The 16,082-nt window shown below is 38.2% G+C and overlaps 1 non-coding gene across 1 annotated transcript; it reads left to right on the forward strand.

Annotated features, from left to right (window-relative positions):
* Positions 1 to 13,879: 13,879 nt before the first annotated feature.
* LOC130942278 (small nucleolar RNA R71) lies at positions 13,880 to 13,983 on the forward strand. Its single transcript, XR_009070855.1, has one exon. It is a non-coding gene; the product is annotated as a small nucleolar RNA R71 (small nucleolar RNA).
* Positions 13,984 to 16,082: the final 2,099 nt, after the last annotated feature.

The raw sequence follows: 16,082 nt of genomic DNA on the forward strand, positions 1-16,082 counted from the left end.
GGATTTTCTGGAGCTACAGAAGCCCAATTGGCGCGCTCTCAAGGACGTTGGAAAGTAGACATCCTGGGCTTTCCAGCAATATATGATAGTCCATACTTTGCCCAAGATTTGATGGCCCAAACCGGCGTTCAAAGTCACCTCAAGAAATTCCAGCGTTAAACGCCGGAACTGGCACCTAATTGGGAGTTAAACGCCCAAACTGGCATAAAAGCTGGCGTTTAACTCCAAGACAAGTCTCTACACGAAAATGCTTCATTGCTCAGCCCAAGCACACACCAAGTGGGCCCAGAAGTGGATTTTTTATGTCATTTACTCATCTTTGTACACCTTAGGCTACTAGTTTTCTATAAGTAGGACCTTTTACTATTGTATTGAGAGACATCTTGGTAGCTATCTTCTAATTTTATGCTATCTTAGATCATATGGGAGGCTGGCCATTCGGCCATGCCTAGACCTTGTTCTTATGTATTTTCAACGGTGGAGTTTCTACACACCATAGATTAAGGTGTGGAGCTCTGCTGTACCTCGAGTATTAATGCAATTACCATTGTTCTTCTATTCAATTTCGCTTGTTCTTTGTCCAAGATATCACTTGTTCTTCAACTTGATGAATGTGATGATCCGTGACACTCATCATCATTCTCACCTATGAACAAGGTGACTGACAACCATTCTTGTTCTACAAGCATATGAGGCTTAGTGAATATCTCTTGGATTTCTGATTGCATGATGCATGGTTGATCGCCTGACAACCGAGTGCTCGCCTGACAAACGAGCCAGCCATTCCGTGAGATCAGAGTCTTCGTGGTATAGGCAAGAACTGATGGCGGCATTCAAGAGAATCCGGAAGGTCTAACCTTGTCTGTGGTATTCTGAGTAGGATTCAATGATTGAATGACTGTGACGTGCTTCAAACTCCTGAGGGCGGGGCGTTAGTGACAGACGCAAAAGAATCACTGGATTCTATTCCGGCCTGATTGAGAACCGACAGATGGATAGCCTATGCTGTGACAGAGCATCAGGGACGTATTTCCAATGAGAGGATGGGAGGTAGCCATTGACAACGGTGAAACCCTTGCATAAGCTTGCCATGGAAAGGAGTAAGAAGGATTGGATGAAGACAGTAGGAAAGCACAGAGACGGAAGGGAAGGCATCTTCATACGCTTGTCTGAAGCTCTTACATCAATGATATACATAAGTATCTCTATCTTTATCTTTATGCTTTATTCGTTTATCACTATACCCCTTTGAGTCTGCCTGACTGAGATTTACAAGGTGACCATAGCTTGCTTCATACCACCAATCTCCGTGGGATCGACCCTTACTCGCGTAAGGTTTATTACTTGGACGACCCAGTGCACTTGCTGGTTAGTTGTGCGAAGTTGTGTTTATGCCATGGTATTGAGCACCAAGTCTTTGGAGCCATTACTAGGGATTGTTTATGTTTTGAAAAGTATTGATCACAATTTCGTGCACCACTTTCCATGGCAAGCTGTATGTAGGGCATCACCATCATCAATGGCTACTTTTAATCCTCTCGGGAAAATGGTCCTATGCGCTGTCACTGCACGGCTAATCGTCTGGAGGCATCACCCTTGTTGATGGCTACATCCCATCCTCTCAGTGAAAATGGTCCAAATGCTCTGTCACAGCACGGCTAATCAGCTGCTGGTTCTCGATCATGTTGGAATAGGATCCATTGATCCTTTTGCGTTTGTCATCACGCCCAGCAATCGCGAGTTTGAAGCCCGTCACAGTCATTCAATACCGGAATCCTACTCGGAATACCACAGACGAGGTTAGACTTTCCGGATTCCCGGGATCCTACTCAAAATACCACAGACAAGGTTAGACTTTCTGGATCCCCATGAATGCCGCCATTTATCTAGCTTATACCACGACGATTCTGTTGGGGAATCTAAGAGATATGCGCCCGGCCTAAGGTAGAACGGAAGTGGTTGTCAGTCACGCGCGTTCATAGGTGAGAATGATGATGAGTGTCACGGATCATCACATTCATCAAAGTGTTGTGCAACGTATATCTTGGAATAAGAATAAAAGAGAATTGAATAGAAAGTAATAGTAATTGTATTGAAACTTGAGGTACAGCAGAGCTCCACACCCTTAATCTATGGTGTGCAGAAACTCCACCGTTGAAAATACATAAGTGAAAGGTTCAGGCATGGCCGAATGGCCAGCCCCCTAAATGATCAAAAGACTGAATGATCAAAGACTAAACAGTCAAAAGATTAAACTGTCAAAAGATGTCTAATACAATAGTAAATTGTCCTATTTATACTAGACTAGCTACTAGGGTTTACATGAGTAAGTAATTGATGCATAAATCCACTTCCGGGGCCCACTTGGTGTATGCTTGGGCTGAGCTTGATCTATCCACGAGCTGAGGCTTCTCTTGGAGTTGAACTCCAAGTTATAACGTGTTTTGGGCGTTCAACTCCGGATCATGACGTGTTTCTGGCGTTTAACTCCAGACAGCAGCATGTACTTGGCGTTCAACGCCAAGTTACGTCGTCAATTTCCAAATAAAGTATAGACTATTATATATTGCTGGAAAGCTCTGGATGTCTACTTTCCAACGCCGTTGAGAGCGTGCCATTTGGAGTTCTGTAGCTCCAGAAAATCTATTTCGAGTGTAGGGAGGTCAGATTCCAATAGCATCAGCAGTCCTTTTGTCAGCCTTTTTCAGAATTTTGCTCAAGTCCCTCAATTTCAGCCAAAAATTATCTGAAATTACAGAAAAACACACAAACTCATAGTAAAGCCCAGAAATGTGAATTTAACATAAAAACTAATGAAAACATCCCTAAAAGTAGCTTGAACTTACTAAAAACTACCTAAAAACAATGCCAAAAAGCGTATAAATTATCCGCTCATCACAACACCAAACTTAAATTGTTGCTTGTCCCCAAGCAACTGAAAATCAATTAGGATAAAAAGAAAAGAATATACTGTGAATTTCAAAATATCAATGAATATTAATTCTACTTAGATGAGCGGGACTTGTAGCTTTTTGCTTCTGAATAGTTTTGGCATCTCACTTTTTCCTTTGAAGTTTAGAATGATTGGCTTCTCTTAGGAACTTAGAATTTTGGATAGTGTTATTGACTTTCCTAGTTAAGCATGTTGATTCTTGAACACAGCTACTAATGAGTCTTGGCCGTGGCCCTAAGCATTTTATTTTCCAGTATTACCACCGGATACATAAATGCCACAGACACATAACTGGGTGAACCTTTTCAGATTGTGACTCAGCTTTGCTAAAGTCCCCAGTTAGAGGTGTCCAGAGCTCTTAAGCACACTCTTTTTGCTTTGGATCCTTTTTACCCTTGCCTTTTGGTTTTAAGAGCTATTGGCTTTTTCTGCTTGCTTTTTCTTTTTCTTTCTATTTTTTTTCACTGCTTTTTCTTGCTTCAAGAATCAATTTCATGATTTTTCAGATCATCAATAACATTTCTCTTTGTTCATCATTCTTTCAAGAGCCAACAATTTTAACATTCATAAACAACAAGATTAAAAGACATATGCACTGTTCAAGCATTCATTCAGAAAACAAAAGTATTGTCACCACATCAATATAATTAAATTAAATTCAAGGATAAATTCGAAATTCATGTACTTCTTGTTCTTTTGAATTAAAACATTTTTCATTTAAGAGAGGTGAAGGATTCATGGAATTATTCATAACTTTAAGACATAGTTACTAACTACTAATGATCATGAAGTAGAGACACAAAACATAGATAAACGTACAACATAAAAACCGAAAAGCAGAAAGAAAAAAGAACTAGGAATGAATCCACCTTAGTGGCGTCTTCTTCTTGAAGGACCAACAATGTCTTTAAGCTCTTCTATGTCCCTTCCTTGCCTTTGTTGCTCCTCCCTCATTGCTCTTTGATCTTCTCTTATTTCATGGAGAATGATGGAGTGCTCATGATGTTCCACCCTTAATTGTTCCACATTGTGGCTTAAATCTTCTAAGGAAGTGTTGAGTTGTTCCCAATAGTTGTTGGGAGGAAAGTGCATCCCTTGAGGCATCTCAGGGATTTCTTGATGATGAGCTTCCTCATGCATCTCTTGAGAACCGTGAAGGGTCTCTCTTGCTTGCTCCATCCTCTTCTTGGTGATGGGCTTATCCTCTTCAATGGAGATGTCTCCTTCTATGATAACTCCAGCTGAGTAACATAGATGGCAAATAAGGTGAGGAAAAGCTAGCCTTGCTAGGGTGGAGGGCTTTTCGGTTATTTTGTAGATTTCATTGGAGATGACCTCATGAACTTCTACTTCCTCTCCAATCATGATGCTATGAATCATGATGGCCCGATCCACAGTAACTTCAGATCGGTTGCTAGTGGGAATGATGGAGCGTTGAATGAACTCCAACCATCCTCTAGCCACAGGCTTGAGGTCCAGTCTTCTTAGTTGGACTGGCTTGCCTTTGGAGTCTCTCTTCCATTGAGCTCCTTCCACATATATATCCGTAAGGACTTGGTCCAACCTTTGATTAAAGTTGACCCTTCTAGTGTAGGGGCGTTCATCTCTTTGCATCATGGGCAAGTGGAATGCCAATCTCACATTCTCCGGACTAAAATCTAAGTATTTCCCCCGAACCATTGTGAGATAATTCTTTGCACTCGGGTTCATACATTGATCATGGTTCCTAGTGATCCATGCATTGGCATAGAACTCTTGAACCATTAAGATTCCGACTTGTTGCATGGGGTTGGTTAGGACTTCCCAACCTCTTCTTCGGATTTCATGTCGGATCTCCGGATACTCATTTTTCTTGAGCTTGAAAGGGACCTCAGGGATCACCTTCTTCTTTGCCACAACATCATAGAAGTGGTCTTGATGGCTCTTGGAGATGAATCTTTCCATCTCCCATGACTCGGAGGTGGAAGTTTTTGTCTTCCCTTTTTCCTTTTCTAGAGGATTCTCCGGTCTTAGGTGCCATTGATGGTAATGGAAAAACAAAAAGCTTATGCTTTTACCACACCAAACTTAAAATATTTCTCACCCTCGAGCAAGAGAAGAAAGAAGATAAGAAGAAGAAGAAGAAGAAAATGGAGGAGAGTGAGGGGAGATGGATTCGGCCAAGGTATAGTAGAGGGGGTAGTGTTGTGTGAAAATGAAGTAGAATGGAAGGGTATATATAGGGAGAGGGGAGAGGGTAGGTTCGGCCATTTAGGGTGGGATTGGGTGGGAAAATGTTTTTGAATTTTGAAGGTAGGTGGGGTTTATGGGAAGAGTGGATGGATGTGAGTGGTGAATAAGTGATTGGGAAGAGAGATGGAGGTGATAGGTGAAGGGTTTTTGGGAAGTGTGACATGGGAATGAGTAAAATAGGATTAGGAAGTAAGGTGGGAATATAGTAGGTGGGGATCCTGTGGGGTCCACAGATCCTGAGGTGATTCTGTGGGGTCCACAGATCCTGAGGTGTCAAGAAATTCCATCCCTACACCAAATAGGCATGTAAAATGCCTTTGCACACCATTCTGGCGTTTAAACGCCGAGTGGTGCACGTTCTGGGCGTTCAACGCCCATGTAAAGCATGTTTCTGGCGTTGAACACCAGTTTCATGCTTGTTACTGGAGTTCAGCGCCAGCTTTTCTTCTAGGCACATTCCTGGCGTTCAGCGCCAGAATGTTGCTTGTTTCTGGCGTTCAGCGCTAGATTCATGCTCTGTTCTGGCGTTGAACGCCAGCCAGATGCTCCTTACTGGCATTGAACGCCAGCCTGGGCTTCCTCCAGGGTGTGATTTTTCTTCTGCTGTTTTTAATTTTTATATTTTTTTCGTGACTCCACATGATCATGTACCTAATAAAACACAAAATAAAAATAAAATAAAAATTAGATAAATAAAATTGGGTTGCCTCCCAACAAGCGCTTCTTTAATGTCAATAGCTTGACAGTGGCTCTCATGGAGCCACAAGGTGATCAGGTCAATGTTGTATAGTCCCAACACCAAACTTAGAGTTTGGATATGGGGTGGGTCTTAACACCAAACTTAGAGTTTGGTTGTGGCCTCCCAACACCAAACTTAGAATTTGACTGTGGGGGCTCTTCTTGACTGAACTGAGAGAAGCTCTTCATGCTTACTCTCTTTTGTCACAGAGGGATGGCCATGTGCCTTAAACACAAGGTAGTCCCCATTCAATTGAAGGACTAATTCACCTCTGTTGACATCTATCACAGCTCCTGCTATGGCTAGGAAAGGTCTTCCAAGGATGATGCATTCATCCTCTTCCTTCCTAGTGTCTAAGATTATGAAATCAGCAGGGATGTAAAGGTCTTCAACCTTTACTAACACGTCCTCCACTATTCCATAAGCTTGTCTCAATGACTTGTCTGCCAATTGTAATAAGAAGGCAGGTTGTACCTCAATGATCCCCAGCTTCTTCATTACAGAGAGTGGCATAAGATTTATCCCTGACCCCAGATCACACAGAGCTTTTGCAAAGGTCATGGTGCCTATGGTACAAGGTATCAAAAACTTGCCATGATCTTGTTTCTTTTAAGGTAAAATTTGCTGAATCCAGGTATCCAGTTCACTAATGAGCAAGGGAGGTTCACTTTCCCAAGTCTCATTACCAAACAACTTGGCATTCAGCTTCATGATAGCTCCTAAATATTGAGCAACTTGCTCTCCAGTCACATCTTCATCCTCTTCAGAGGAAGAATAGTCTTCAGAGCTCATGAATGGCAGAAGAATATTTAATGGAATCTCTATGGTCTCTATATGAGCCTCAGATTCCTTTGGATCTTTAATAGGAAACTCCTTCTTGCTTGAGGGACGTCCCAGGAGGTCTTCCTCACTAGGATTTTCGTCCTCCTCCTCCCTTGTGCATTCGGCCATATTGATTATATCAATGGCCTTGCACTCTCCTTTTGGATTCTCTTCTGTATTCCTTGGGAGAATACTCGGAGGAGTTTCAATGACTTTCTTACTCAGCTGGCCCACTTGTGCCTCCAAATTTCTGATGGAGGATCTTGTTTCACTCATGAAACTGAAAGTGGCCTTTGACAGATCAGAGACTAGATTGGCTAAATTAGAGGTGTTTTGTTCAGAATTCTCTGTCTGTTGCTGAAAAGATGATGGAAAAGGCTTGCCATTGCTCAGCCTATTGCGTCCACCATTGTTAAAGCCTTGTTGAGGCTTTTGTTGATCCTTCCATGAGAAATTTGGATGATTTCTCCATGATGAGTTATAGGTGTTTCCATAAGGTTCACCCATGTAATTAACCTCTGCCATGGCAGGGTTCTCAGGATCATAAGCTTCTTCAGAAGCTGCCTCTTTAGTACTGTTGGATGCATGTTGCCATCCATTCAGATTTTGAGAGATCATGTTGACCTGTTGAGTCAACATTTTGTTCTGAGCCAATATGGCATTCAGAGCATCAATTTCAAGAACTCCTTTCTTCTGAGGTATCCCATTATTCACGGAATTCCTCTCAGAAGTGTACATGAATTGGTTGTTTGCAACCATATCAATGAGTTCTTGAGCCTCTTCAAGCATTTTCTTTAGGTGAATAGATCCACCTGCAGAATGGTCCAATGACATTTTCGAAAATTCAGATAGACCATAATAGAATATATCTAATATGGTCCATTCTGAAAACATGTCAGATGGATATCTTTTGGTCAGCTACTTGTATCTTTCCCAAGCTTCATAGAGGGATTCACCATCTTTTTGTTTGAAGGTTTGAACATCCACTCTCAGCTTGCTCAGCTTTTGAGGAGGAAAGAATTTATCCAATAAGGCTGTGACCAGCTTATCCCAGGAGTCCAAGCTATCCTTAGGTTGTGAATCTAACCATATTCTAGCTCTGTCTCTTACAGCAAAAGGGAAAAGCATGAGTCTGTAGACTTCAGGATCAACTCCATTCGTCTTTACAGTCTCACAGATCTGCAAGAACTCAGTTAAAAACTGATAAGGATCTTCAGATGGAAGTCCATAAAACTTGCAGTTTTGTTGCATTAAGGCAACTAGCTGAGGTTTCAGCTCAAAGTTATTGGCTCCAATGGCAGGAATGGAGATGCTTCTTCCATCAAATTTGGACGTTGGCTTTGTAAAGTCACCAAGCATTCTCCTTGCATTATTATTATTTTCGGCTGCCATCTCCTTCTCTTGTTCGAAAATTTCTGAAAGGTTGTTTCTGGATTGTTGTAATTTAGTTTCTCTTAGTTTCCTTTTCAGATTCCTTTCAGGTTCAGGATCAATTTCAACAAGAGTGCCTTTTTCCCTGTTCCTGCTCATATGAAAGAGAAGAAAACAAGAAAAGAAGAGGAATCTTCTATGTCACAGTATAGAAATTCCTTTATGTTAGTAGAAAAAGAAAGGGAAGAAGAATAAAGAAGAGTGGGTTCGGATTTTTTTAGATGAAGAGGGATGAAGAGAAGTGTTAGTAATTAAATAATTAAATAGAAGAAGAGAAGAGAAAGAGAATTCGAAAATAATTTTAAAAAAAAGGGTTAGTGATTTTCGAAAATTAGAGATAAGATGTAATTAAAATTAAAACATGAAACAATAAGAATTTTTAAAAAAGAGGTGAGATATTTTCGAAAATTAGAGAGGGAAAAGTAGTTAGGTGGTTTTGAAAAAGATAGGAAACAAACAAAAAGTTAGTTAGTTGATTGAAAAAGATTTGAAATCAAATTTTAAAAAGATAAGAAGATAAGAAGTTAGATAAGATATTTTGAAATCAAATTTTGAGAAAGATAAAAATTTTTGAAAAAGATATGATAAAAGATAAAAAGATTTAATTCAAAAATTTGAAATTACTTACTTCACAAACAAGAAATTACAAGATAAGATTCTAGAACTTAAAGATTGAACCTTTCTTAACAAGAAAGTAACAAACTTCAAATTTTTGAATCAATCACATTAATTGTTAGTGAATTTTTGAAAATATGATATAAAGATAAGAAAAATATTTTGAAAATATTTTGAAAAAGAATTTTGAAATTTTCGAAAAAGAGGAAAAATTGGAAAAGATATGATTTTTGAAAAAGATTTTCAAAAGATAAGATTTTTAAATTTTGAAAATTTGATTTGACTTGTAAGAAACAACTAATTTTTAAAATTTTTTGACCAAGTCAACCCAAAATTTTGAAAATTTGGAGGAAAATAAGGAAAAGATATTTTTTGATTTTTGAATTTTTAATTATGAGAGAGAAAAATACAAACATGACCCAAAACATGAAAATTTTGGATCAAACACTCAATGCATGCAAGAACACTATGAATGTCAAGATGAACACTAAGAACACTTTGAGGATCATGATGAACATCAAGAACATAATTTTGAAAAAATTTTTGATGCAAAGAAAACATGCAAGACACCAAACTTAGAAATCTTTAATGCATGGACTCTAACAAACGAAAAATACATATGAAAAACAACAAACAACACAAAATAAGAAAACATCAAGATCAAACAAGAAGACTTGTCAAGAACAACTTGAAGATCATGAAGAACACTATGAATGCATGAAATTTTCTAAAAATGCAAGAAAAAATTTTTAAAGCATGCAATTGACACAAAACTTAAAAATTGACTCAAGACTCAAACAAGAAACACAAAATAATTTTTTTTTTCGAAAATAAAGTTTGGAAAAATGAAAAATAAAAGAAAAAATTTGAAAAAGATATTTGAAAAGAAAATTACCTAATCTGAGCAACAAGATGAACCGTCAGTTGTCCATACTCGAACAATCCCCGGCAACGGCGCCAAAAACTTGGTGGACGAAATTGTGATCACATCAATGTAGTATTCTTTGTTTTTGTATGGAATCATTATTATGGCACTTATGTGTGGACACAACTCCGTTCAAGTAACCAGCAAGTGTACTGGGTCGTCCAAGTAATACCTTACGTGAGTAAGGGTCGATCCCACAGAGATTGTTGGTATGAAGCAAGCTATGGTCATCTTGTAAATTCCAGTCAGGAGGATAAAATTATGGAATTTAGAAAATCAAATATGATTAATAAAAATAAACAGAAAATAAAATAGGATAGAGATACTTATGTAGATCAATAGTGGGAATTTTAGATAGGCGTGTGGAGATGCTAGAATCCTTTCGAATCTCTACTTTCTTATTGCTTTCATCCAATCCTTCTTACTCCTTTCCATGGCACGCTGTATGTAGGGCATCACCATCATCAATGGCTACTTTTAATCCTCTCGGGAAAATGGTCCTATGCGCTGTCACTGCACGGCTAATCGTCTGGAGGCATCACCCTTGTTGATGGCTACATCCCATCCTCTCAGTGAAAATGGTCCAAATGCTCTGTCACAGCACGGCTAATCAGCTGTTGGTTCTCGATCATGTTGGAATAGGATCCATTGATCCTTTTGCGTTTGTCATCACGCCCAGCAATCGCGAGTTTGAAGCCCGTCACAGTCATTCAATACCGGAATCCTACTCGGAATACCACAGACAAGGTTAGACTTTCCGGATTCCCGGGATCCTACTCAGAATACCACAGACAAGGTTAGACTTTCCGGATCCCCATGAATGCCGCCATCTATCTAGCTTATACCACGAAGATTCTGTTGGGGAATCTAAGAGATATGCGCCCGGCCTAAGGTAGAACGGAAGTGGTTGTCAGTCACGCGCGTTCATAGGTGAGAATGATGATGAGTGTCACGGATCATCACATTCATCAAAGTGTTGTGCAATGTATATCTTGGAATAAGAATAAAAGAGAATTGAATAGAAAGTAATAGTAATTGTATTGAAACTTGAGATACAGCAGAGCTCCACACCCTTAATCTCTGGTGTGCAGAAACTCCACCGTTGAAAATACATAAGTGAAAGGTTCAGGCATGGCCGAATGGCCAGCCCCCTAAATGATCAAAAGACCGAATGATCAAAGACTAAACAGTCAAAAGATTAAACTGTCAAAAGTGTCTAATACAATAGTAAATTGTCCTATTTATACTAGACTAGCTACTAGAGTTTACATGAGTAAGTAATTGATGCATAAATCCACTTCCGGGGCCCACTTGGTGTATGCTTGGGCTGAGCTTGATCTATCCACAAGCTGAGGCTTCTCTTGGAGTTGAACTCCAAGTTATAACGTGTTTTGGGCGTTCAACTCCGGATCATGACGTGTTTCTGACGTTTAACTCTAGACAGCAGCATGTACTTGGCGTTCAACGCCAAGTTACGTCGTCAATTTCCGAATAAAGTATAGACTATTATATATCGCTGAAAAGCTCTGGATGTCTACTTTCCAACGCCGTTGAGAGCGCGTCATTTGGAGTTCTGTAGCTCCAGAAAATCCATTTCGAGTGAAGGGAAGTCAGATTCCAACAGCATCAGCAGTCCTTTTGTCAGCCTTTTTCAGAGTTTTGCTCAAGTCCCTCAATTTCAGCCAGAAATTACCTGAAATTACAGAAAAATATTCAAACTCATAGTAAAGTCTAGAAATGTGAATTTAACATAAAAAATAATGAAAACATCCCTAAAAGTAGCTTGAACTTACTAAAAACTACCTAAAAACAATGCCAAAAAGCGTATAAATTATCCGCTCATCATAAACCTTACGTGAGTAAGGGTCGATCCCACGGAGATTGTTGGTACGAAGCAAGCTATGGTAATCTTGTAAATCTCAGTTAGGCGGATTCAAATGGTTATAAAGGGTTCGAAATTAATAATAAATAAAGCATAAAATAAGATAGAGATACTTATGTAAATCATTGGTAGGAATTTCAGATAAGTGTATGGAGATGCTGTGTTCCTTTTGAATCTCTGCTTTCCTGCTGCTTTCATCCAATCCTTCTTACTCCTTTCCATGGCAAGCTGTATGTAGGGCATCACCGTTGTCAATGGCTACTTCCCATCCTCTCAGTGAAAATGGTCCAAATGCTCTGTCACAGCACAGCTAATCATCTGTCGGTTCTCGATCATGTCGGAATAGAATCCATTGATTCTTTTGCGTTTGTCACCACGCCCAACAATCGCGAGTTTGAAGCTCGTCACAGTCATTCAATACTTGAATCTTACTTGGAATACCACAGACAAGGTTTAGACTTTCCGGATTCTCAAGAATGGCCGCCAATAATTCTAGCTTATACCACGAAGATTCTGATCAAGGAATCCAAGAGATATTCATTCGTTCTGAGGTAGAACGAAAGTGATTGTCAATCACGTGTTCATAGGTGAGAATGATGATGAGTGTCACGGATCATCACATTCGTCATGTTGAAGTGCAACGAATATCTTAGAATAAGAATGAGCTGAATTGAATAGAAAATAGTAGTACTTTGCATTAAAACTCGAGGTACAGCAGAGCTCCACACCTTAATCTATGGTGTGTAGAAACTCCACCATTGAAAATACATAAGTGATGGTCCAGGCATGGCCGAATGGCCAGCCCCTATAAACGTGATCAAAGGATCATAAGGTAATCCAAAAATAATCCAAAGATATGGTCAAAAGACGCCTAGTATAATAGTAAAAAGTTCTATTTATACTAAACTAGTTACTAGGGTTTACAGAAATAAGTCTTAGTGCAGAAATCCACTTTCGGGGCTACTTTGGTGTGTGCTTGGGCTGAGCTTGAGCTTTTCACGAGCAGAGGCTTCTCTTGGGGTTAAATGCCAAGTTGTAACGTCTGTTTGGCGTTTAACTCTGGTTTGTGACGTGTTTCTGGCGTTTTACTCTAGAATGCAGCATGGAGCTGGCGTTGAATGCCAATTTGTGTCATCTAAACTCGAATAAAGTATGGACTATTATATATTGCTGGAAAGCCCTGAATGTCTACGTTCCAACGCAGTTGAGAGCGCGCCATTTAGAGTTCTGTAGCTCCAGAAAATCTATTTCGAGTGCAGGAAGGTCAGAATCCAACAGCATCAGCAGTCCTTTTTCAGCCTGAATCAGATTTTTGCTCAGGTCCCTTCAATTTCAGCCAGAAAATACCTGAAATCACAGAAAAACACACAAACTCATAGTAAAGTCTAGAAATGTGAATTTTTCATAAAAACTAATAAAAACATCCCTAAAAGTAGCTAGATCCTACTAAAAACTACCTAAAAATAATGCCAAAAAGCGTATAAATTATCCGCTCATCAACATCCCATGAGGTCTTACTTACTGTGAATCATGTCCTCCTCCTCTTCTATAGGTTCGGCCATTTTGGTTGTATTAATGGCCTTGCACTCTCTTTTTGGATTCTCTTCTGTATTGCTTGGGAGAGTACTAGGAGGAGTTTCAGTAATTCTTTTACTCAGCTGACCCACTTGTGCCTCCAAATTTCTTATGGAGGACCGTGCCTCAGTCATGAAAATGAGGGTGGTCTTAGATAGATCAGAATTCTCTGTCTGTTGCTAAGAAGATGATGAGAAAGGCTTGCTATTACCAAACCTATTTCTCCCACCATTATTGTTATTGAAGCCTTGTTGAGGCTTCTGTTGATCCTTCCATGAGAAATTTGGGTGATTCCTCCATGAAGGATCATAGGTGTTTCCATAGGATTCTCCCACGTAATTCACCTCTTCCATTGCAGGATTCTCAGGGTCATAAGCTTCTCCTTCAAAGGAGGCGTCTTTAGCTTGCAATCCAGTCAGACTCTGAGAAATCATATTGACTTGTTGAGTCAATATTTTGTTCTGAGCCAATATGGCATTCAGAGTGTCAATCTCAAGAACTCCTTTCCTCTGAGTCACCCCATTATTCACAGGATTTCTATCAGAAGTGTACATGAACTGGTTATTTGCAACCATTTCAATGAGTTCCTGGGCTTCTGCAGGCATTTTCAGATGAAGAGATCCACCAGCAGAGTGGTCCAATGACATCTTGGATAACTCAGACAGACCATCATAGAATATACATATGATGCTCCATTATGGAAACATGTCAGAAGGACACCTTTTGGTTAATTGCTTGTATCTTTCCCAAGCTTTATAGAGGGATTCACCTTCCTTCTGTCTGAAGGTTTGGACATCCACTCTGAGCTTACTCATCTTTTGAGGTGAAAATAATTTGGTCAAGAAAGCATTGACCACCTTGTCCCAAGAGTTCAGGCTTTCTCTAGGTTGTGAGTCCAACTATGTTCTAGCTCTGTCTCTTACAGCAAAGGGGAAAAGCATAAGTCTGTATACCTCGGGATCAACCCCATTGGTCTTAACAGTATCACAGATATGCAAGAATTCAGATAAGAACTGATGAGGATCTTCTTATAGAAGTCCATGAAACTTGCAGTTCTGCTACATTAGAGAAACTAATTGAGGCTTAAGCTTAAAGTTGTTTGCTCCAATGGCAGGAATTGAGATGCTTCTTCCATAGAAGTTGGAAGTTGGTGTAGCATAGTCACCAAGCATCTTCCTTGCATTGTTGTTATTATTTTCGGCTGCCATGTCTTCTTCTTTTTCGAAAATTTCTGTCAGGTCCTCTCCAGAGAGTTGTGCTTTAGCTTCTCTTAGCTTCATCTTCAGAGTCCTTTCAGGTTCAGGATCGGCTTCAACAAGAAGATCCTTATCCTTGTTCCTGGTCATGTGAAAAAGAAGAGAACAGAAAAGAAGGAATCCTCTATGTCACAGTATAGAGATTCCTTTATATGAGTAGAAGAAAAGAAGAATAGAAAAATGAGGTAGAGAGAAAATAAAGAGAATTCGAACACAGAGAGGGAGAGAGGGTTCGAATTTTAAGAAGAAGAGAGGCGTTAGTAATTAAATAAATAAATAGAAAGAGATGAGAAAGAAGAGAAATTCGAAAATTAATTACAAGAAAAGAAAAATATTTTTATTTTTATTTTAATTATTGGTTAGTATTCGAAAATTAAGAAAAGGAATAAAATAAAATTAGAGTTTAAAATAGTTAGTTAATTAAAAAGATTTTTGAAAAGAGGAAGGTGATTTTCGAAAATGAGAAGTGAAAAAGCAGTTAGGTGGTTTTGAAAAAGATAAGAAATAGTAAGTTTTGAAAAGATAAGAAGTTAGAAAAAGATTTTGAAATTAAGTTTTGAAAAAGATATGATTGAAATCTAATTTGAAAAAGAAATTTAAAAAGATTTGATTTTGAAAATCAAAGTTGATGACTTGACTAACAAGAAACTAAAAGATATGATTCTAGAATTTAAAGATTGAACCTTTCTTAACAAGAAAGTAACAAACTTGAAATTTTTTGAATCAAATCCTTATTTGTTAGCAACGTTTTCGAAAATATGATATAAAAATAAGAAAAAGATTTTGAAAATCAATTTTTAAAATTTTTGAAAATATTAAGAAGAAAAAATGAAAAAGATTTGATTTTTGAAAAAGATTTGAAAAGATAGAATTTTTAAATTGAAATTTTGACTTGACTAACAAGAAACAACTAAATTTTAAAAAATCTTTGACTAAGTCAACCCAAAATTTCAAATTTTATGAGTGAAATAAGAAAAAGATATTATTATTATTTTTTTGAATTAAAGATGAGAGAGAAAAACACAAGATTGACACAAGACATAAAAATTTAAGATAAAAAATACATAATGCATGCAAGAACACTTTGAATGTCAAGATGAACACCAAGAACACTTTGAAGATCATGATGAACATCAAGAACATATTTTTAAAAAATTTTTAAGAAAAGAAACACATGCAAGACACCAAACTTAGAAATTTTTAATGCTTAGACACTAACAAATAAAAAATGCATATGAAAAACAAGAAAAGACACAAAACAAGAAAATCACAAGATCAAACAAAGACAATCATCAAGAACAACTTGAAGATCAAGAAGAACATATGCATGAGTTTTCGAAAAATGCTAAAAAAAATAAACACATGCAATTGACACCAAACTTAAAATTTGACTCTAGACTCAAACAAAAAACACAAAAAATTTTTATTTTATGATTTTATTAAATATATATATATTTATATATTTTTTTTTTTGAAAAAATTTCGAAAATTAGAAAAAAAAAATTATTGAAAGATTTTTGAAAATTTTTTTGAAAATAGAACAAGAAGAAAATTACCTAATCTAAGCAACAAGATGTACCGTCAGTTGTCCAAACTCGAACAATTCCCGGCAACAGTGCCAAAAATTTGGTACACGAAATCGTGAGTTCACA

This window comes from Arachis stenosperma, chromosome 7 (genome assembly GCF_014773155.1).
Source record: "Arachis stenosperma cultivar V10309 chromosome 7, arast.V10309.gnm1.PFL2, whole genome shotgun sequence".
In the NCBI taxonomy this organism is placed as follows: Eukaryota; Viridiplantae; Streptophyta; class Magnoliopsida; order Fabales; family Fabaceae; genus Arachis; species Arachis stenosperma.